Source organism: Canis aureus, chromosome 12 (assembly GCF_053574225.1).
Source record: "Canis aureus isolate CA01 chromosome 12, VMU_Caureus_v.1.0, whole genome shotgun sequence".
Lineage (NCBI taxonomy): Eukaryota > Metazoa > Chordata > Mammalia > Carnivora > Canidae > Canis > Canis aureus.
The window spans coordinates 60,918,387-60,942,688 of NC_135622.1; the positions used below are offsets into that span (position 1 = coordinate 60,918,387).

The 24,302-nt window shown below is 40.9% G+C and overlaps 1 protein-coding gene across 4 annotated transcripts in view; it reads right to left on the minus strand.

Moving 5' to 3' along the window:
- Window positions 1–2,357: 2,357 nt before the first annotated feature.
- LOC144324732 (uncharacterized) overlaps window positions 2,358–24,302 on the minus strand; it is a 72,639-nt gene continuing 50,694 nt past the window's right edge. For all 4 annotated transcript variants that reach the window (XR_013390161.1, XR_013390162.1, XM_077916053.1 and 1 more), the window contains exons 6-8: window positions 23,414–23,543; window positions 16,806–16,936; window positions 2,358–2,576 (exon numbers count right to left, since the gene is read on the minus strand). The gene's annotated coding sequence lies outside the window, so the exon portion shown is untranslated. The remainder of the gene's footprint in view (window positions 2,577–16,805; window positions 16,937–23,413; window positions 23,544–24,302) is intronic.

Sequence of the window (24,302 nt, forward strand, 5' to 3'; positions counted from 1 at the left end):
TTGACAGGTTAGCTCTTGCAGCTGTCACTGGGACCTCCTTTTACAGATGAGAAACTGCATTCCTCAAAGGGTAAGAAATGCACCTAAAGCCAATCTGTGTTATAGCATGCCTAAGACAGGGGACGACCTTAGGTCTGGACCCCACCATCATCTCTGTGCCATGTAGCTTCTCTGGGAGATTTTGTCAACTAGGGGCAGAAGATATTAATCCACTCGGAGTATCTGTCACAAAACTATTCATATAGCAAAGAATTTTAAAAACAGAGTCAATTGTTTTAGGTTGAATAGTGTGCCCCCTGCCAAGGTCATATGTTGGAGCCCCAACCCCCAGTATCTCAGAATGTGGCTATATTTGGAGAAAGGGTCTTTATAGAGGGAATCAAGCTGAAATAAGGGCATGAAGGTGGGATCTGACCCAATCTGACTGATGTCCTTATGAAGAAGAGAAATTTGTACATAGAGATACAAAGAGGGAGTTTGATGTGAAGACACCAGGAGAGGACGGTCATCTGCAAGACAAAGAGAGAGACCCCACCCTCCAGCACTGTAAGGCCACACATTCCTGTTGTTGAAACCTCTCCCTCTGTATTACTTTGTTACTTCAGCCCCAGGAAACCCAAATAAGTGTTCACCAAAGGGAATGTGACATCATTTAAAGTTGCATGAGTGATTTCTGCTTTGCATCATGCCATGCATCTTTGTGATTCTGTTTGTAACTGAAATTAACCTCAGAAGTCTAAGCACTGAGGCCACTGCGAACATGACGCCTGGTGTATATATGATCTGACGCAGTCCAAAAGCTGAGCACTGGTAGCAGGTGCATTGGCTTCATGCAGAAGACAGCCCAAAGCCACTGGGGCCCCAATCTGCACACACTCATCCTACACCAAGAGTTCACAACTTGCAGGTTGTTCATTCTTTCCTAATTTATCTTATCACATTGTAAGTAGAGTCATGAAATCTAAGTTTTTAGATCAGATCAGCTACATGACCTTGGGTCATGCTGTGGCCTAAAATGTTTGCTGCCTGTCCCCCTCAAATTCTTATGTTGAAATCCTAATCCCCATGGTGAGAGTGGTAGGATGTAGGGCCTTTGGGAGGTGATCAGGTCTTGAGGGCAGGGCCCATGATGAGATTAGCCCTCTTGTAAAGGACACTACTCACCTCCTCACCCATGTGAGTTACAGTGAGAAAGTAGCTTCAGTGGGCTCCTGCCAGACACCAGATTTGTTGATGTCATGTGCTTGGATTTCCAGGCTCCAGAACCTTGAGAAATAAATGTCTGCTGTTTATTAGCCACCCAGTCTGTGCTATTTTGTGATATCTGCCAGAAGAGACTAAGACAGGCGAGTTGCTTCTGCATCCCCAGGATGGCCCATTGTTCCCTTCCCCCACACCAACCTCCGGAGGGTATATGAGATGAAATTGGCCTTTCTTGGGAAAACACTGCACTCTTTGGAATGTTCGAAGCTCGTTCATGGACTTCAGACTCTTGGAACTTTGTGAAGCAAGTGTTTTGTGTTTCTGGATCTCTATTGTGGAAACTCTTTTCAAAAGAAGCAAAGTCAGTGGAAACCCAAAATGTACAAGTTCTAACCTGAGCAGAAGGCTTGGCAAGCAATGTCCTGTAAGAACGAAGCAGCCAGCATCCTCCCTCTAGAGACAAAACACATTATTTCTATGACATGCTTAGTCTCCATCTGCTCAGAGAAAAGGAGTGACTCTCCCATATGCCTTACCATTGGGCTGTGCCTACCCAGGATCATGGCTCGCCCCACAATGCAGAATCAAATACTAAGTAACTCTAGGCTGCCCTAATGGAAATAGCATATGGGTACTCAATGAGTGAAAACAAATGAATACCTTGATTATTTTGCTCCATTTCTGTGTTAATAAAAGCAACTGCCACTAATCAGTGATCAGTTTCTAACAATTTTGGTAGATCTGTTATTCATTTTATCTGAAGAATTCTCAAGCAACACCCATCGTACTCATTGTTGAAATTATATATTCATGAAAAAAATTTAAATACCCCCAATTATGTTATATGGTCATATTTTCCACATAAACATAGGCATTTGTTTCCTCTAGCAGTACCCAGAGCCAGTGCAATATGTAATTTGCTAGGCTATTTGGCAACTAAGAATGATTAAGACCCTGCTGTTTGCAGTTAATATGGTGCATGACTTGAGTTTGAGGCCAGAAAAGGAAGAAAGGGTGGTATTGAACTGTTGCTTTGTTTGTGACAGTGAAAGTTCTGTAGCACATTGGGCCTCATTAGGTAGGATATTGCCACAGAAAGGACAAAAGGAAAAAGCTAGAAATAATGATTGCTTGTAATATTTGTATATCCCATTCTTATTTTTTAATAGTTGATTCTAAAGTTGCCATTATAAAGGAAAACATTAGACTCATTGTCTGGATGTGCCTTCCTGTGCCACATGGGACACACCATGTCATGATCACAGACAGCATCGCTCATCCTGCAGAGTGGTGTTGCCAGTCTTGTTCAGCAGTATAAAGAAGGTGAGGCAAGCTAGTGTCAGGATCGAGACAAACCCATTGAAGACGATTAACTAGAAGGAAGTGGGCAAAAATCAGAGATTTTAGGAAGCATTAAAGAAAGTCTGAAAAAAAATAAATGTTTATAAAATGAATGAATGAGTGACATTATTATTATTTTCTTCTGGAAGAGGAGTTACAGAATCCTTCAGATGAAATTATCAGGGAAGGAAAGGCTCTCCTAGGAAATAGGACAAGGCAACAGAGAAAGGCTGTCTCCCAAGGGCTGAGCTTCATCTAGAAAATTTTTTTTTTTTTCATCTAGAAAATTTTTTCCCTGTCCCTCCAAACCTCCCAGTGTGAAGAGAGGTCATTTGGGCTCAGTCCTCTAAGCTGCCTAGAGACAAAGGGAATGGCTCCTATGCAGCTCTGTAGTCAGGATGCTGAGTGACTCTGTGGAATGATAATGTCACATTCCTGTGCTCAAGTGTGGCCCCCTAGAAGGTCTGATTGCCAACCAGACCCATAGATGATAGTGACCAACATAGGACAAAAAGCTAGGGCAGGTGAACCTACAGATTGTGCATTAGTGTATCACACTCCAAATGCAAAGTAGGATGAACCCAAAATAATTGCATTGTTTATTTACAAGTGGACTTTTGTCTCCAGTCCTCCAGGACTATACATTAAAAACAATTGTTCAACAGGAAAGAGAGAGAGAGAGAGGTGGAGGGTGGTGCACCAGCAATAGATAGCACACTCATCTTGAAGGCACAGGAAGCTGCGCTGACCATTAGGAGTAAAATGAGCACAGTTGGAATGGAGGCATTAGCAGCCAGTGCGCTAATCAACTCTGTGGCCCTGTGGTCATCGTTACCACCACTAGAAGTAAGCTTGATGGAGTAGTCTCATGTCATGCAGTTAGGAATTGATGCAACACAGAGTTCTAGTCCAAAATATACCAAAGTTTAGCTCCACATCAATACTATTTGAGCCAGGGCCAGATTGCATACCACAGATCTCAGGGAGAACCGAAAAGCAGCAGCCTTCATAAGACCACAGGAGCCACCTTTGCAGGGCTGTACTTCAGGTGGACTTCAGGAATGTTTCACCTTTAAATCTTCAGCTGTGGCATGCCTCTGACCTTTGCCCTGGCTCTGTATTCACCCAATCAGTGCACTAACCCTATAGGGCTACATTATAGTACACCTACGCCAGCTTCATTCACATTTAATTTTGAGGTACCCCAATACACCAAAAGGCAAGCCTCTCTTTCTGAGACAATGAGCCATTGGGATGTAGGAAGCTTCTTTCTGAAGATGATATGGAAAGCATCATCTGGAAGTAATTAACTCTTGACCACATCTGTTTTCTCTGGGGCCAGGGCTGTCGCCTCCTTGGAGGGGGTCCATTGCAGCAGAAGCAGGTGGTCCCTTAGGCACACTGCTGTGTGGTAGGTTCTAGCCTCAGGTGGGATCAGAGGGCTACGGAATAGGTGGTTTCTGAGATCCTTCACAATACTTGGATTCTATGAAACTGTGGTATCTTAGACTCTTAGACTTTTTTTCCTTTTTTTTTTTTTTCCTAAACACTTGGTTTTGGCAATGACTGAAGGATTCCAGAATATAGCCCTGGACTATTGCCCTGGCTTGGTTGCCTAGGAATAGATCTGCAGAAAACCTCATATTAAAAGAAAGCGCTGGATATGAAAAAATGTTCAACATCACTTGGCATCAGGGAAATACAAATCAAAACCACAATGAGATACCACCTCGCACTGGTCAGAGTGGCTAAAATGAACAAGTTAGGAAACAACAGATGTTGGCAAGGATGCAGAGAAAGGGGAAACTACATACACTACTGCTGGGAATGCAAAGCACTCTGGAAAACAGTATGGAGTTTCCTCAGAAAATTAAAAATAGAGCCGCCCTATGACCCAGCAATTGCACTACTAGGTATTTATCCAAAGGATACAAACAGTGATTCGAAAGGGCATTTGAATCCCAATGTTTGTAGCAGCAATATCCACAACAGCCAAACTACGGGGAAGAGCCCAGATGTCCATCGACAGATGAATGGGTAAAGAAGATGTGTTATATATATCACAGATGTGTGTATATATATACACACACACACACATATATATATATATATATACACACACACAATGTAGTATTACTCAGCCTTCAAAAAGAATGAAATCTTGCCATTTGCAACAATGTGGATGGAACTAGAGGGTATTATGCCAAATGAAATATGTCAGTGAGAGAAATATAATTATCATATAGTTTCAGTCATGTGTGGAATTTAAGAAACAAAACAAATGAGCATAAGGGAAGAGAAATAAGATGAAAATTGAGAGGGAGGCAAACCATAAGAGACTCTTAATCATAGGAAACAGAGGGTTGCTGGAGGAGTGGGAGATGGGGTAACTGGGGGATGGGCATTAAGGAGGGCACGTGATGGAATGAGCACTGGGTGTTATATGCAACTGATGAATCACTAAACTCTACCTCTGAAACTAATGATAAAAGACAAGAAGGTGCTGGAAGTAGCAGGATGGATTGTGGGTTGGGTTGCAGAATCCACTGAGGTTAGATGCAGACCATTCATGGTCAGCAATATCATTGAGGTGGTGCCTCTGTGGGTCCAATATGTTTTTACCACCTCATCTTTATACATCAGAGGTGAATGATGACAGTACAGTGACTTGGACGGTTACTCTTAGATATTTCTGTGCTAGGAGAGAGAGTGGGATGTGCAAGAATCATCAGATTAGCCACACATGGAATTAATTAAAACCACCATATAAATGCACTGACACAGAGATACTCTGCTGCTTTGGTAACATCACCACCACCAAAGAAAACAAGGTTAAGATAATTTAGGTCATTAGAACCTGTTCTAAAAGGTTGTTTTGGAACTTTTATCCTCAAGGAGGTGGGAATTCGAAACATCCAGCACTCTCTGATATTCTAGGCTTAGTCTAATGTCTCCATCCACTGGAGACTATAGATCTGTCCCTGGGTTTCATCTCTTTAGGTAGTCAAGTGTGTGTGTGATAGTTCTCCTATCTGACTAAATAATCTATTTTTTTAACATGCTTCTAGGTGTGACTATCCTACATTTTTTTTTTTTATAAAATACTATTGAAAAATAACCTCTTTAAGAGAAATGAGACATTTGCAATTGTGAGGCTTTGCATTCTGATGAAGATCTGGAGACCAGTATTCTGAAGCTGGCTGTCACCTAGCCATTGTGACTCCTCCTATGAAGCTGGCCAGGGTGGGCATGACTCCCCACCTACAAAGCCTCTACTGCCTGGGGCACACAAGGCCTCTAGTAAGCAGGGCTGTGTGGTAACGGTGTGGGGCTGATATCTTTGGGTTGAACCATGTTTTTCTTAGGCATGAAAGACTAGAGGAAGAATATTTCTCTATCTTCTCTCCAAATATATTGTGCTTTTTGAATGTAAGACATTGACTTGTATTAAATCAATGTAAGCATGATGTAAACATGACCCTGAATCAGGTTTATGTCTCACTTTATTTAAGATGAAGTTAGATCAAGATATTGAAAAATGAAAACACCAGAAGTTGTAAGATTTATTTCCAACTCTTAGTGTTAATTTCTCAATATAACTCAAGTCTTGAGCTGCTGACCACAGAGAAACCAGCACCTTGAGTCACTAGCATGAAAGGCAAAGCCTTCTGTGGTCATAGCCAAGAGAGGGCTGGAATTCCCACTTCCCACTGTCTGCTCTCTCGGATGATGAACAGAAATAAAGAAGAGATCTGGATGCTATGAGGCTGATCATCCCCATCAGAATAATGTCCTCTGATTTTCTATGACCACTGCCAAAGACAAACCTGGACAGTTGTTAAAGTGGACAGAACAATTTTTTAAAAAAATTATTTATTTATTTGATAGAGACAGCACAGAACAAGGAGCAGAGAGAGAGGAAGAGAGAATCTGAATTCAACTCCCCACTGAGCTCAAAGCCCTACATTGGGCTCCATCTCATGACCCTGAGATCATGACCTGAACTGAAACCAAGAGTTCGATGCTTACTGACTGCACCACCCAGGCACCTTGACTGAATAGATTTTAATCAATAGCACACTAATGCAATAGGGAAAGAGTCCATTGTGAGCTGAACTCAACTTCCATTGGTGCCGAGATGACTGGGCTTTTGGGATGAAGTGAACAGGAGCTCCATGGAGCCAAGGAAAGAAAAAAATATTAAGAGCTGGAAGGGGGGTGGTTTGGGTGTGCTAACTGGTGCTCACTGAAGTAGGTTCCTGCCCTCCACAGAGATGGGGCAATGAGACCTTGTCTTCAGGTGTCAGCTGCAGCACATAGTGGGTCATCTGTCTGCCTTGAGTTTTCTCGGGCAATTTAAGGGAGGCTGGGGTGGCCCTAGGGACATGCCCTTCAGCTGTTAGAAACTGTTCCTATTTGTTTAGGTCTTTACAGGTCAAGATTGAGGCCTCCTGTAGAAGACAGCTCCATGAAAATGGGATAAAGTTTGGTCAAGAGAGAGTTTTGCTACCTCTCATGGAAAAGGGTTTTTCTCTATTGAATTTTTTCATTGTTTTTTTCTTGACTAGTCTCTCTTTCCCTCTGCCTGTCTTGTTTTATTTTTAGGTGTTACTTCTCCATCCTGCCATCTGCCATTCTCTTTGCATCTTCCCAGAATCCTTAAATCTGTTCATTAAATACTTCCTTTAATAGATATATTTTTCTACCTGCAGTTCCCATTCCTTAGACTGACATCAGAGAGAGCTTGGGTTATAGAAAGATGATTCCACTGGCATTTAGTTTTAGAAGGGAAGAGACACCTGATTGCTCAGGTGACACATAGCATGACTTTTCTTCATAGGACATAGTGAACATTTGGAATCACAGCACTTTATGAAGTGGCTGTTTCATCTAATAGAGGAAGAAATTAAGGGCAAGAGATGAACATATTTCTTTTTGGGGTGCTTTTGACAGCCATTGAGTCATGATGAATTGAGGGAAATTCCAAGAGACTCCTGAAGACCCTCTCACATAACCATTTCTATGCTGACAGCGTGCCACATCCATGGGGGCTCTGCTCAGGCCTGAGTGTGCTGATTTCCCAGACCCTGCAGACCACCTGTGCACCCTGCCAGTTTCAAATCTCAGCTTTGTAATGATTTCTGTTTCTCCCAGCCATGCCTTTTATTTTAATTTTTACCCTGTGTCCCAATTTCCTTCCCTCCTACACTTCCTTCTAATCCAAGACTAGACTTTTGAAATTTTACAGCAATGTTGATTCCTTCCAATTTTGGAGATTCTGTTGTGACATATTATTGGCTGGATTGTGTCCCCAAATTTATGAGTTGAAATCCTTATCCTTAGTACCACAGAACATGACCTCATCTGGAGAAAAGATCTTTGTATCTGATCAAGTTAAAATGAGGTCATGAGGATGGCCCCAATCCTATATGACTGGTGTCCTTAGAAGAACAGGAAATATGGAGGCAGACATAGATGAGAGGACAAAGATGTGGAGAATCTGGGAGAGGATGGTCATTCACAAGCAAGGAGAGGGGCCTGGAACAGAGTCCTCCTCCTGGTCCTCAGAAGGAACCAGCCCTGAGATACCTCGGTTTTGGATTTCCAGCCTCCAAACCAGTGAGAAACATGTTCCTATGTGTAAGCCCAATAGCCCTTGGTGCTTTGCCATGGCATCTCTAGCAGATGAATCCATGTATCTTCCTGGGATATGAAGTATATAGGTCCAGGGAAACTGAATGACTGGAAGATTCCAGCTCACATTTCAAGGTATTTTCCCTATGAAATGAATTGAAGCTAGAGTGGGAAACCCTAAAATCTGCCACCTTGGTCTCCACTGCTGTCTATCTTCTTGGTGTGCAGGCTGTCTCTAGGGGGGACTTCATGAAAGCTCGGCATTTCTCAGAGTGTAGTTAGAGAAAGAAACAAGGACTGCCTCTTACAAAGCAGGGTGCACATATCTACAGAAGCTGTTATTTCTCAATAAAAGCTTGGTTTAAAGGAAATGTAGTTGGTTTTGCGCTCAGAGAGATTGTGTATGTCTGCTGATCTTTCTTTTCAAATAACTGTGCTTATTGGTAGAAAATAGAGTTGGAAAGATAGCCAAAGGCGTGCTGAGGGTAGAAGAGAAAATGTGACTTTATAAAGGTCAGCAATGAAGTAAAAAAATTGATTGCTAGAGTAGGATTTCAACTTTTAGGTCTATATTTATTTTTATAAAAATAGAGATACCAAGTAGATTCTAAAAGCCATGTGAAAAGTCAGCAAATACTCTGTCAAGCCGACTTATTGCTGACTACTGTATAAGTCCGACAGTGGATGAAAAGAAGAATAACACAACACTGACTTGTCTTTTGGCCTTTTCCTTTGGTTAGTGTTAAAATTATGAAAAAAAACATATACAAAATGTGTGAAGGAAAAAAAAAATGTGTGAAGGACAAAAGTTATGGTAGGTGTAGCATCAGTGTTGATGAGCAAACATTGCATCATTACCTTATTTTAGTCCTAACACTGACTTTCAGAGGGACACATTTCTATTTTCAGAATGTGCACAAGGAAACTGAGGGTTGGAGGGGATTGGTGACCTGATAGTGTCATCGAGCCAGGGGGAGGTCACGCTGGAGCCAGAACTAGTCATGGACCTCAAGTCCACGGCAGGGTCTGCCTCAAGATACGTGACCTGCAGTCACGCAAAACCCCATGGTCAGACATCCCTGAGGACTGCATAATGCTTTGCTCTCACTCGCTTGAAATTCTTAATGATTTTCAGACAAAGGGATTCCCTTTTCATTTTTCGCTGGGTCCTGCTAATTATTTAGCCAATCCTTTATCCAGGCAGTGATGTGTGTGTGTGTGTGTGTGTGTGTGTGTGTGTGTGTGTGTTGAAGTCAGATAAATTGCATGAGTTTTTCTGCCGTAGTTTTAGTGTTATTGCTCACTTTGAAATGGCTCAAATTTATAAGTGATTATTGAATATAATTGGATGACTGGGAGATTTCACAGTAAAGAAACACACATTCCTTTGGTGGCTGCCAAATCCTTCAACCTCTTCTGGAAAAGCAGCAATGATGTATTCATACTTCTTTAACCATGACGTATAAACTTGAAGATTCTTAGAAGAAAACTGGGCAATTATATCCCTTTGAGGTATATCAACATTTTATCACCATTTAAACTTGAGAAAAAATTTAAATATTTCACTAAAAAGTGTATTCCAAGAGAGCACTTTTTAAGAATTAAAAAGCAAAATAAAACACTTGATTTTCCTGTACTTAGTTATAAACAGAAACATTGATTTTCATAGAAAGACAGGGAGGTTTTGAATCATTGAGTCAGATAGACTTGGGATCAAATGCAATTTCTAGAATTTACTAGCCTATCACTTAGACTATCTAACCTTATTTATTTAACCTATAAAATAAAAGAATAATACTTTTTTGCAGAAATATTTTTCACATTCGATGCTGTATGGCTACAAATTAATTACAAAATTAATAAGGTACAAGCTATCTCCTTAAAAATTATTGTATTTTATTTCATGGAACCATTTCTTTAAATATTTGGTGATATAACTAGGTGTAAAATGTTTAATACAAGTGATTAATCATAAAACTTTTATTTTTTATTTTATTTTTTTAATTAATTATTTATTTATTTATGATAGTCACAGAGAGAGAGAGAGAGGCAGAGACACAGGCAGAGGGAGAAGCAGGCTCCATGCACCGGGAGCCCGATGTGGGATTCGATCCCGGGTCTCCAGGATCGCGCCCTGGGCCAAAGGCAGGTGCCAAACCGCTGTGCCACCCAGGGATCCCCAATCATAAAACTTTTAATAAAGAAGTTGAAATCATGAGGGTATCTGATGTATACTCTTAGGACACTTCAGAAAGAATTTTTAAAAATTGGTAAAAACTTGTGACCAGGATACAAGTCAAAATAATATGCAGCCTACCTCAGTGCAAGAGTTGTTTCTGTAACAAAGTAAAGAATTAAAGGCCACAAAAACCCCTGAAAATTTTAAAGAATTAAAGGCCACAAAAACCCCTGAAAATTTATCAACAACAATTATTAAATACTGTATTGGTCAAAAGGGGAACCAATCTGAGACTGTGGGTCATGTCTTTCAGTTTGCTAGGGAGAAATTCTTCTCTTGCTCCTGATAGTTTCTTTTGCTCATTGGCTGGTGTATCCTAAATTTACAATCATAATTTAAGCAAGGAGGATAAAAACCGGGATCTATTTTCATTTTACTTTGAATGACCAGGTCTGATGCAGTGTTATTTCTCAGAATATTTCCTCTGCTTGGTCCCCTGCTTGACAGAAAAGCTAATTAATTAATAAATGAGTAAGGGGAATATGATGCAATCGTCAAGGGAAAATTCTGTGTAAGAACCAAGGCCCTCTGACATCATCCTGTAATGAGACTTTCTTCCCACAGAAAGCTGAACCTGGGTCTATTATTCTTCATCTAGGTGTTATGACAAAGTTCAACTCCTCTCAGAAGCTAGGCTATGTCCTTCACAGAGAAAGAGAATTGCTAATTCCCTGTGTAAAGTTCTTTGCATTGTTGTTATAAAAAAAAAAAATGTTGGCTAGCTTTTGCAGAATTGGATGAGGAGAAAGAACAAGAAAGAATGTGTGCCGTTCAGTTGTGAGAAATGAGGATATGACCAGAGTCCTTGGTGGCTTATAGTTTCTGCTCTGAGAATGACAACTGAAGAGTTCACAGCCATGCTTGCAGAGAGCTGGTCCTTGCTCTTTGATTGCTCAGCTCTAAAGTTTCACGTTTCTCCAGGTCATCTGACTCCAGAGACCACGTGATTAGATAAGGGCATGGGCCCTGTACCATTTGCATCATTGGATTCCCATCTTCGAGCAGAGAGCAAGAGTAGCCTAGGCACTATCTGAATATATTTGAATATATTCAGCTGATGGGGAATAAAGGGATGGGAAACCTCAATATGCTCCCTGAGTGTGTTGCCATAAAACTTGTGTCATTGCAAGCAGGAAAGGTATCTAAATAGATCTGATAGCAGCCAAAGTACTATATCCTAATGTTTCCAAAGTCCAAAATTAGAGACTATTTCTATGTTGGAATGTGTGTGATCTTGGCGACTTAATGAAAAATTGGTTTTCCTAAGGCAAAATTTAACTGAGTTGGTGCTATGCTCTTGGAGACTTCTGCTGTAGCTGGTGATATACTGAATATTCTAAATGCCATTGTTTGAAACCAGGGAACAGTGGATTCAGTGTAGACAGAAGTGAGTTATGTAAACACCTAATATTTACATTAGGTGACACTATAAAACAGAGGCAATGAATTGTAAGGTGGTAAGACTATTTGTATCTTATGTCATTCACTGCATTTCTGCGTGTGTTAGGGAATGCAGTGCCTACAGAATTTTACAAGTTCTATGAAGAATTATATTTCTCTGATTTTTTGCCTGCTGAGTGCCAGTGTTTTGACCCTAGGATTTAGGTAGAGCACATCAATTCCATGTACCTGCCTAAACTAATATTTACAAGGCTCATAAATCTAGATTTTACAAAATGTAAAAACAGTGAATCCACCCTATACAGTGAGAGGCACATTTTACAATGGAGCTCCATCCTGTCCAAAGTAGAGCTCCCATGGGCGCCACAGAGCCTCCTCTCTAAAGGCTGGGGACCTAGGACAGGGTTGTGCCTGCCTGTCTAGCTAGATCTCTCTTCTTGAATTGTCCTTATCCTACTGACCTTCTTAAATGTAGTCTAGGATGCTCTATACTTGGTTGTGGTCCAAGGTGATATCTATTCAACATCTTCTCTTCCTTCCTTCCAAACAGAACTCCAATTTGTTCTAGTATCCTGCCTCATCCTAGGCCAGAAGGTGATCTTGACACATTCACACCAGTCAGCAGATTCCTCTTAACTATTTCTGGTCAATGTAAGAGCAATTGCCTACATAGTCCAATGTGAGGAAGAAGGGAAGATCTCCTCGTGTCTTTCCCATTGCACACGGATGAGGAAGCATTTTGTTCCAAGTGGGTCAAGGAGATGTGAGGACCAGGAGAGGAACTAGGCTTTTGATTAAACTGAGGCCATGATACACACATTTTTATTAAAATACCTGTTAGACATGTGGCATACATGGGACAGATCCTGTCAATAATGTTAACAAAAGAAAGCTTGGGGCCAACATAAATATTATTTATTCTAGAACATGTCTGCGGATCTCACCTTAGAACTGTCCATACAATTCTTCGAAATAGTATCAAAGTAGAACCAAAACAAAATAAGCTTTGTCTATAGAGAATCACAAAATTACTCTATTTCTATAGTAAGACCATGATATGATGTGCTCCACTTGTAAACCAAAATTTAAGTAAATTTTATATCGTTCAAATCAGAGGTCGCTTGCAGAATTTTTTGAATGGAATGTTCATAGTCCTAGTGCCAGGGTCCATGTGCAGGTCCATGTGCAATTGTTGGATATTGGACTATCTAGCATTATTTAGGGTCCAGAGAAAAGATTCTTTACTGCTATCATGAAATATTTATCCAGACATTAAGGTTCTGAGCTTCCATCTACCTCAGTTGAGGTGTTAATTTTTGGCATCAGTAGCATCCCAGAGCTCTCCTGGGTGGTCTCCTAACTTCAGTTTGTTTCCCACCACACAACCTTCCACAAAGTAGGGATATCTCTAAAACACAAAACTGATTACATAATTTCATCATGTAGAACTTGCGCATCACTCATCTTGCCATAGAAAGTCAAGTTCAAGCCCTCAGCATGGTGCACAGGGCCATGTGAGGTCTCACCTCTGTGCTCACACCTAGCCCTTCATCCCACTCACCATGCATCCTAACGTCACTCACATGTTGGCAGTGCTCCTGACACACCATGCCTCCTTTACTTGACCACCTAACAGAATCTTAGCCTTTAAAAAAAAATCCTAATCATCATAATCCCTGTGATTCTTTCCCACACCACCCACCACAAGGCCGGAGGTACTAGTGCTTCTTCTTTAAACACAATGATGTTTGTGCATGTAATGTATCTGTTAGTCTATGCTTCTTAAGAATCTACCTTTCATTTGGAATGGTGGTTATCAACTCATCCTTTTGCCTCTTTCCTATCTTACCATAGTGCATAAGGGACCGATAAATTGTGATGAGTGGACAAAATGCTACTTTAACCAAGTTAATCCTTGGATATGCAAATAACTCTACAACATGCACAGATTTTGGAGGAAAAGAATAATTACAGTTTAATTGCTTATTTGATATGAACATGTCAGGAATACATGTATATATACCTTATGAAGGCACTCCACGCTTTTTAAGTGCCAGTAAGCATAAGAAAAATACTATACCAGCGATGCCTGGGTGGCTCAGCGGTTAAGTGCATCTGCCTTCAGCTCAAGGTGTGATCCTAGAGTACCAAGATCGAGCCCCACATTGGATTCCCTACATGGAGCCTGCTTCTCCCTCTGCCTATGTCTCTGCCTCTCTCTCTGTGTCTATCATGAATAAATAAAATATTTTAAAAAAAGAAAAGTACTATACCAGAATCAGTAAAAGATATACAGATTATACAAAACAAAATAAATGACAACAGACCATGTCTCTGCTAACATCTTGTGGAAAACAAAAACCAAAAAGAAAAGTGAAACAACTTGCACACAGAAGTGCATGAATACAACATCTCCCAAACACACACATACACAAAATCACCATCTTCTGTATTCAGTTCTTGGATACTACTGGTCACTAATGTAATAGATATTATTGAGCACTTGGTCTGGTCAGCCTTGGAGTATGTGCTAGGAATAAATGCAAAGGAGATTCAACTTTTATTTTCAACATTACAGTCTAGGGGCACCTGGGTGGCTCAGTGGTTGAGCGTCCACCTTTGATTCAGGTCATGATCCCGGGGTCCCGGGACGAGTCACACATCGGGCTCCCCACAGGGAGTCTGCTTCTCTCTCTGCCTGTGTCTCTGCCCCTTTCTCTGTCTCTCATGAGTATATAAATAAAATATTTTTTAAAAATCACAGTCTAATGGGGCAATGAGTCAAGAGCCTACTGAGGCTAGTGGGCGAGACCAGCAGTGCCAGAGGTGTCTGGAGAAGACCTTTTCTGTGTCCTGGGAGGAACTAGCTCGGCTCATTCTCGAGGGGCAAAAAGTAGTGTCCAAGGGGAGTCAGGAAGTCGTTCTATGTGCCTCTTGCAAAGGACCTGAGGCAGAAGGTTTTTTGCCACCTGAGACCTCAGCTTATTGTTTCCATTGCTGCTGAAAGGTATTATCCCTTGATGCCAGTAATGATTCTGAAATATATTTTAATAAACAACTGGTTTTATGGGCATTTGTACTTACCAAGTGCATGCACTGACCTAACATGTGTTTATATGTCTTAATTATCTAATCCTTAAGATTTATGAGATAAATATTCCCATTAATCTCTGTGTTATAGTCAAGGAGACTGCGATGCAATAAACCTGCGAAATTCACCAAATAGCATTCAGTCCAAAAGTGACAGTATATTAATGAACCAGGATGGGAACCCTCACATTCGGATACACTGATTTCAGGTGGCATAAGACTGGGATATGGATTTGCTCTTCTGTATATTCTCTGCTGATTCTTGCCAGGGACTTCCTTTGTGCCTGGTCATCTTCAAATACGTGAAGGTTTTTCATATGCTGCCATATGTTATATGTTATTCATATAGAATAAGTAATTAAAGTCTAATAAACTAAGGAAAACCTTGCCCTCTAAACTTTGTGGGTGTCTGGATACTGCATGCTATAAATAAAGTGGAACCTAGAAACCACTACAATTTTTCTTACTTCTTCCCATCTCCTGGTGAGATTACCAAACTCTTTCCAGACCCCTATGGGAATCCCTAGGGCACATTTCTATTTTCCTGGCAGGTTGACTTCTGCTTTTCAGCTCCTTGGTTCTTGGCATCTCTATCTTTCCTGGTGTCCTTCAAGTGGTTGGTGGTCCCATTCCTTCTATACCAAATCTTCCTATGGCTGTCCTCACTGGGTCCTCACCTGCGGAGTATGGCTGCCTTGTTTTCTCTCACGCCTGGGACCGGCACTCCCATTGCAGCTGTTGCGGGTACAGTTTCACTCTAAGCCATATTCATTGAAACTGGAGACAGTCCATCTAGCCGCTTCCAGATTTCCCGATTTTAGGACTCACAAGCTAAACTCGGCTTCCATTTTCCTTGTTCTTAGTTCTAAGACAGCTTTGCACAGGACGGGGATTGTCATGAAAACCCAAGAAAAAGAGTGTTCCAAAGAAGAGTGATTAGGCTACAGCCCATCAACGTGCTTCCTTCTCCCAGAACAAAGGCACAGATGTCATTATAATAACCTAGAAGATGCAACCTAGAATACTAGAATGACCCGAAATATTTTTAAAAGCTGTTTCTGCAGCCTTAAGATAGTCCCAAGACCTGTCAACACAGAACAAACTCTCAAGTGCAGGGACCTCCCACTGCTGTGCATCAGGAAAGGAGAGCTCAGAGAATTTCAATCATTTCCCCGAGATCACACAGCCAGTGGATGCTAACCCAATGATTCCAACTGATCCCAGAGCCTCTGCCCCTCTTCCCTGTCGCTGTAAAACTCAGTAGCTCTGCTACTCCCAACTGTGTGCCCTTGGGTAAATGAAACCTCTTTCTGCCTCAGTTCCAGGGGCCATCTTCAGGGACATTTACAGCCTGGGTCTAATAACTCCCTTCAGGGGCCATCATGAACTCAACTGAATGAAAATGGAAATCTTAGGTCTCAAACACATTAAAGGATTTTCTCCTCCAAAGACAAAGCACATTTTAGCAAAAGAAAGAAGCTCTTCTCCGGAAGGACGGAGGTAAAAGGAGAGGTAAGCAGAGGAGGCCCCCACCCAGCTCTTTCACTCCCAGCAACTTAATTGATTGGATTTTTCTTTTTAACTTGTTTGTTTGTTTGTTTTAACCTGACTCTCATTTTCACTGGATTCCTTGAGAAATCCCAGATGGAATAACAAAGCTCACAATCTCCGCCTAGCCTCCAGGCTTGCTAAAACAACCCCAAGAAAAAAAAGCTGTTAAAATCCCTGTTGAGAAGGGATGGCCATCTGCTTTAACCAGCTCGATCACCTTTCAAATGGCTGTTGATAAGGCAGGATAGGGCTCCTTTCCTATCTCTCGGGCTGAGGCTTAGAGGGAATCTGAGAAGTCAGGAACTCAGCAGAGCTTTAGAATGTGAAATGAAGACTTAACTCTTACATGGCCAGGAACCACATCTCTATTCCCCTGCCTTGTTTTGAAGAACGATTTATCTTCCACCTTAAGTATCACAGGGAAGTATGTACTGCAGAGGTTTCTTTGGAGACATGGTTGTTGTAGCTGTTTTGTCCCTAAGAAAAAGCGAGAAAGAAGAGAAGCAAGCAAGCAACAAGGAATCAGTTTCAGAAGGAGAGAGAATGGGAACACCTGATCCAACTCCTTTTTTGGAAGGTGTACTGGGGGGGAGACGTGAGTGCTGGAATATTTCCGCTTTCAGGATGGTAGACTCACATTTATAGTCAGTCTGTTTTTGCTATGTCATATGTGGTAGGGTAGGATATCAGAGGAGGAGGGGCCACTGCCGCCATTTTAAATGAAAAATGTCTCTTCTCCTCACGCATGGTGCTATAATGTGGCACAGATGGAAACGTGTGCTTTTCTGTTTTAGTGTTTCTGTGCATTACCCAGGCAATAAATACCAGCCAAATCAAGCTGTAATTTCTAAAGTTCCATATAACCTATTTTACCAGTGTCAGCTGCCACAGCTTACAGATCCCCTAGAGAAAGTGGCCCAAGCTCCCAGCTTTTTATAGGCCTTTTCAGGGAGATCTGACAAATAAAATGTATGGAGAGCATGGCTCATACTTTTACTATCCATACAGTTAATGCTGCATTTGCTTGTTACAGTTTACACACTTGCATTGTGCAGACTCTTTCTCTTTGCACTCATATTTATTTATTTGTTTGTTGGTGGGTTGGTTGGTTGGTTTATTTTCTTTTTTAAAAGTAGTTTTCAATTGTTGTGAGAGCTTTGTCTCTCTTTCTTTCTTTTTTCTTTTTTTTTTTTTTAAGATTTTATTTATTTATTCATGACAGAGAGAGAGAGAGGAATAGACACAGGAAGAGGGAGAAGCAGGCTCCCTTGGGAAGCCCAATGTAGGACTCAATTCTAGGACCCTGGGATCATGACCTGAGCCAAAGGCAGATGCTCAACCACTGAGACACCCAGGTGCACCCTTTTGTCTGTTTTCTAGGACAAGTACACCCTGGGTGAGAGCCAGGAGGGAAGATTGTTTTACAATGGAGTAGTTGCTTCCCCCAGGATTCAGTCAGGGTCCTATGGGCTTTGAACACAAGAAAACTGGGCTCCTGCATAAAAAAGTAAGGAGATTTTTTTTTCCAGTCTTAATGCAATCCTTGAAAGAAAAGAGACAAACAAAAAGATTAATAGATTCAAATCTGGCCCAGCTCCACGTATAAGAGATGCTCATTGCCTATCATGAGCAAGGTGGTAGGGGTTTTAGAAGGCTTATCTAATTTACTCACAACACACCACAAATTGGGGGTAGTTATTGTCATTTACAGATCAAGAAACTAAATTTCAGAGCTGCTGATGACCTGTAATTCACACAGCCGGGATTGGTGTGGAGCTGGAAGATGGCATAAGGGATCAGAAATACTATGTAAATAGATGATAGATGATGGATAGATAGATAGATAGATAGATGATAGATAGATAGATGTATCCAATGCTGCCTTACATATTCTGTTTCTGATAACTGAATAAGCCTTAGTGTGGCCAGCAAAAGTCCATCTTCATGCATTTGGGTTCAGTATGTGTCCTCGGTGGTCACATTTTTGCACTAATCCAGTGAGCTGCTTCCACTAACATGGGCTTCTGGTCTGGCCCTCCTAGACTGGTGGGCATCTACCTTCCCACTGTCCAGGAACCTGGGGTGTCAAAGTCAGTATGTGAGAAGGATAACCTTCAGGGAAGGACTGAGAGGATCAGGGAAGACCCTCCATTTTTCTTTTTAAATGAAAGTGGCAGGAGCAGTAGGATCAAGGCAAGTTAACAGCCCCTCTGCACACAGTTGACTGAGCCTTTACAAGGGGCACTTCCCAGATGAATTTTCGACAACCTTCCAAGATGACCTTGTGCCTGCAACAAACTGTTCCCACAAGGGTGCCAGTGGAGAGTTAGTTGTCATTGGGATTTTAGAGCTGTGGAGACTAGACTTTTACTTATTTGCAGAAAAGTTTCTCAGCTTATTTTGGGGGAAATTCCCAGTGCACACATGGGAAAGGCTTGATTCTCAATCAATCAAAGGTTTCCAATGGTATGTGATGGATTCTGACCTGCGTTTAGTAAATTCTTCTTTTTCTCAATTATCACTGGGAAGAAAATAATTTTAAATATGAAAGGCATTTCTAAAAATTAATTTCCAAAAATATTTCTAAAACCCATAATGTTGCAATGGCTTCACTTTTCCCCCTAATGATTAAATCCAATTCTTAACACACCCAGCCTTTCTGACGCTGACCTTGCACACTTTCTCCATCAACATTTAAGTCTTGCTGTTTGGCCAACATTGGGGAAACTTCCATCAGGCCCCTCTGAGCATTCTTCTGTCCCGTCTTTGTTCTGCAGCCCAGCGAAGGCTCTGCTCTTTCTTGCATCATGTCTAGGTCCTTGGTCTGCCTTAGCAAGAACCCTCCACCCTGATGTCCTCCATTAGCAATTCTGCGTGGGCAGGCCCCTCTCACTGTTCCCTGGCTCAGTCCTCCTCCTCTTTGCCCCAAGAGGAGCTCAGCACAGTCCCTCCACCTGTTGCATTGTATTGACCAAACTCTTCTTTATTATCTTCATAAGGGTCAGAATAACTTTTTCTTTATCTTCTTTCCTTGTCAGATACCCTGTTTTTAACAATACCAAGATACTTTTCATTTTGTGAAGGAGCCGCACCATGCCTTTCCCTGTTTCTGTACCTTTTTATGCACTGTTCCCTTTGAAATGCTCCTTCCTTCCTTCTAACCCAGGAAACCTTTGCTCTGTACTTAAGGTTCACACCAGATTTTATTTCCATTGAGTCCCTGAGTACTTTGAATTTACCCTTACGAGGCTACTTATTACCTGCCACCTGAGTTCCTTCGTCTGTCTCTCCCATTTCCCATGGGCTCCTCGAAAGGGGTTCTGCTCCTCATAAGGCCTGTTGTACCCTTTTCCTCTGCGCCCAGTGAGGCTGGGTCCAGGACTTGGCTTCCCATAGGGACTCTGGATGCTCATGGCTGGAACGGATGCAGCACGACGCAGAGCTTCACGACACAGAGCTTCCTTTCAAAGCAATCACACTCCCCTTCTCTTTATAGTAATTACATGAGATTTTCACTGGGAAACTTTTAGTTCCTGTTTTTTTTTTTTTAAGTGTTTTTTTTTCCTTAAAAAGAATAATCCATATTTAAGACTTGTCACCAATGTATACTGGCCTCTCTAAATGTTTCAAATTGTTTTTTTTCCCCCTTTTTAATATTTTGGAATGTGTGCCTTTGTGTTCTACTTTGGGATTAGAAGGCCCCTATTTACACATTCCAAACATAAGTTATCTATTTACTCTGGACCCTAATTGGGAGATCCACAGGATATCCTTTCTCACCTTTGTGACTATTCTTTTTTTTTTTTTTAATTTCTATTTCATGAGAGATGACATCTTGTATATAATTGGCGGAAAAATTCCTTGATAGACCCTAATTTTAGGTTTCCCTAAAGATATATTTCTTGGCTACTTAGTTATGCAGGCTGATCGCATCATATTCAGATGACCATCACCTGCATTAATTGTGTAAGATGCATGATTGGCTCCTTCCCACCTCCCTGTTCCTTTTCTTTTATCTTATTTTGAATAAGGATAAAATATTATGATATCTAATCATTTTAGTTTCACTTGAAAAAAAAAACTTTTGGTAACAATTATTTTAGAACTCTCTTTGTATCAGACAGAGTTAAATTCTCTTTTAAAGGTGTCAATAACCCTACCATGTGTTATTAAAATATGTTTTTAGGGCAGCCCGGGTAGCTCAGTGGTTTTTCAGCCCAGGACCTGATGCTGGAGACCTGGGATCGAGTCCATGTCGGGCTCCCTGCATGGAGCCTGCTTCTCCCTCTGCCTGTGTCTCTGCCTCTCTTGTTCTCTCTGTGTCTCTTGTGAATAAATAAATAAAATATTTTTCAAAAAAGAAAGAGAAAACGTCATTATTAAAAATATATATATGTTTTTAATTCTTATTTTGCAGAGCAAAATAAGGTGGGTGATTTGTCCTGTAACATGAGGCTGGGGAGGGCAGTGCAGGGACTCCAAAGCTGGTCAGAGTCGCCCCAGCTCAGACCTGGCCACAGCCCCACACCCCAGCTTAAGCTGATGGGCCTGTTTTGTTACTCATGATTTTATATAACTTTAGTTCTCCTCTAAATTGCTTATCTAATGATATATTTTACATAGTTTTGTATCAGTTCACACTTAAAGAATAAAAATGTTCTTGGTTTGCTCTTGGTTTTATTAAGAGCTGATAGAAGGGGATCCCTGGGTGGCGCAGTGGTTTGGCGCCTGCCTTTAGCCCAGGGCGCGATCCTGGAGACCCGGGATCGAATCCCACGTCAGGCTCCCAGTGCATGGAGCCTGCTTCTCCCTCTGCCTGTGTCTCTGCCCCTCTCTCTCTCTCTCTCTCTCTGTGTGACTATCATAAATAAATAAAAATTAAAAAAAAAAAAAAAAAAAGAGCTGATAGAAGGAATTGATATCATTATCTGGGTACATGGCTGGGTTCAGTTTAAACTCCATCTGACCAGCTTGTATTGGGTCCTTCATGGCACGAGTGGGAAGGAGAACTGGCCGATTGTGTGTAAAAAGTCAGCTAGACCTTCCTAGATTAAGAGCACAGGTTCTTATTTCCAGATGTAGATAGAGAATGTGGTGACGAGCTTTGATGTGAGGTCGCCGTGGGTGAGGGTGTCGTCTGTAGTGACTTAGACTTGACCAAGTCGTTTGGGCTCTCAGAGTGCCAGCCTCCTGATCTGAGGCCTACAGCATCTGTCGTGTGGGATCATTTGGAAGGAATCATGTAGAGGGCCTAGCCCCGTGCTCATACTCCGTAAAGCCTTTTCCTTTGGCCATTAATTAGCTTTGTGACCTTTAGGGCAGTTTCTTAACTTCTCTGTGACTGGCTTTCTTCTTGTCAAGTAGCAATATTAATACTTGTTTTATCTACACTTAGAGGTTTTTATAAGGGTCAAATGAGATAATACACTTGAAAGCATTTGGAAAATATCCAAATGTAAGCTGCCAGGATTAATGACAGCCATTGTAACTACACCAGAGAGGGGGCGCTGGGGAGAAGCAGACTGGTTGTTGCTCTACTCCAGGGATGGCAGTAATTGCAGTGATGCTATTGTATTAAAAACAGGGTTTTCTTCCTGTTTGTCAATATAGGTATAAAACAGGAACCTCATGGATTTTTCCTCCCAACTTCAAATGAAGTTTTCTGCCTGTTATGTCATGTAGTCTTTTTCTCTTCCTTTGCTATACAACTTTTATGATAAAATTGCATAAATCTTCCCTTTTAAATCTGTTGTATTATTTGGTATTAAACTGAACATATGTTTATTTATGTATCCCTCACCCTTTGAGGATGTGAGCATATGCTTTATTTCGACACCTAATATGAAGAGAAACCTACTTTATTTTTCAGCGTGGTTTAGGCTTCGAGAAAGTACCTTTCCTTAGTTTATGTGCATATCCCTGTAAGATTTCCCAACATCCTATAGCATTCTTATGGAACCACAGACTAATAGGGACATTTTGACGTCTGGGCACAGATGTCTCTGTTAAATGAGCTATAGGAATCCATGGATTAAGGAACACAATTCCCTGAAGAATTTACCCCTATCGGGTGTTGGCTTGTGATTGCAGCAGAAAAACAGAAAGTTGAAAGCAGTGTGTGGGAAGAAAAAGAATCAGAAATACTAGATGATGCAATCTGCCTAAATGTAATCAGATGGCAGTAGATAACCAGACGCAGGGGACGTCTCAATGCTCACCAGCATCACCTTCCGTAAAACGCACAAAAATAAGTAAATAAAAATTCTGCAAGCTAATAGAATTTAGAAAGATTCCTTTTTTTTTTTTCTGTTTGAAAATGATCCTGCCATCTCTTAAAATTTCTAAGCGACTCCAACATGGTGCATAGATGCTCTTCAGTGCACGGTTCTGAGTAGATCAAACCCTGACCGGCCCTTTTCTCTGGGCCTGGAGAACACGTGTGGCCATGTTGAGAGCCCATCCAAGCCCAGTGGTGTGGCCTTTTCAAATTGAACTTAAACCATTTGGTATGCAAGTTCTTTTGGTCCTGGCCAAACATGACTTCCTGTTTCTGAGGAGAAAGGCTTAAAAAGTCTCATAAAAAGACTCAAAGGGCTTCTTGGATATCAAAGGGTCCTTACAAAACATTGTTTGACGAGTTAAGTGTATGGAATAAGAAACACACGGAATTCATTTCCTTTAAAATGCACATGGGATTAAGAATTATGGAGAAAAGGGCTTTAGGAAAATACATTTGAGTTTTTATCAAACTTAACTTAAAATGTGTAAAACATAACTTGAGTTGCATTAAATATATAAATCATGGCTAAAATTATCTCTTAAAATATATAACTGTTTATACACAAGAATATACTCATACAGAAGATGAACTTATAAAATAATGTGGTAGATTTTCAAGATTCAGGATAGAAATTTACATCCCAAAGGATATTCCTTTCGAAATGGACAACTTACAAAGAAAGATCTTGCATGACTCTGCCTCCCACCACCAGCATCACCACAAAACAGCATGCCTTCTTTGTTTAGAAGTTGTCTTCAGGGTTTGGAAATATTATTTTGAATAGCTTCAGTCTTCATTTTATGGCTATATTTGGAAAAATCAAATTTCATTTAGAGTCAAGTCTCATGTATAAATTAAGTGATAAATCTGGGAATTCTAATTTAGGCTTAAGAAAATCAGATGTGATTTCATTGTGGGTCTCTTAAACTGGTTCTCTGACAGTCAAAACAGAGGAGATCCAAAAAGTATTTAGAGCAATGGAATCATTCTTAGAAAAAAACATTCAGACTCATCAGATGATTATTTCAAAGGATGATACCCATTTACATGGGTATATTTTATGACATCTGTTCAAAACAAATCCCATTGCTTTATAATGGTTATGTGTTTTGATGTGTGTGTTTATGTGTTAGCATAGAAAAGATAAGAGGGAAAACATCAAAACATTGACAAGGGGCTTCCCCAAATGGTAGGATTATGGGTGATTTTTTATTTTTTGTGCTTATAAATGAGCAATTTTTAAAAAATTGTTTGTTAGTACTATGCTGGTAAGAGTTTAACCACCAACTGTCTAAACAGATAAACAAAAGCAAACTCAGATTTGTAGTGTTTACCAATTTCCATGGTGTAAATATTCCAACTATGGCTTATTTTGTTATCAACATGACATCAGTGAATGGATCACTAGGAAGAGACACCCCTATTTGCCTCTAGCATACCACTGGCACACCCGTTTCTTTCACAAACAGGAGGATATTTTACAGCAAGAGAAAATGAGAACATAAGATTACACATGACTATACACAGGGTATCACCCTAGATTTTTTTTTCATATATATGTGT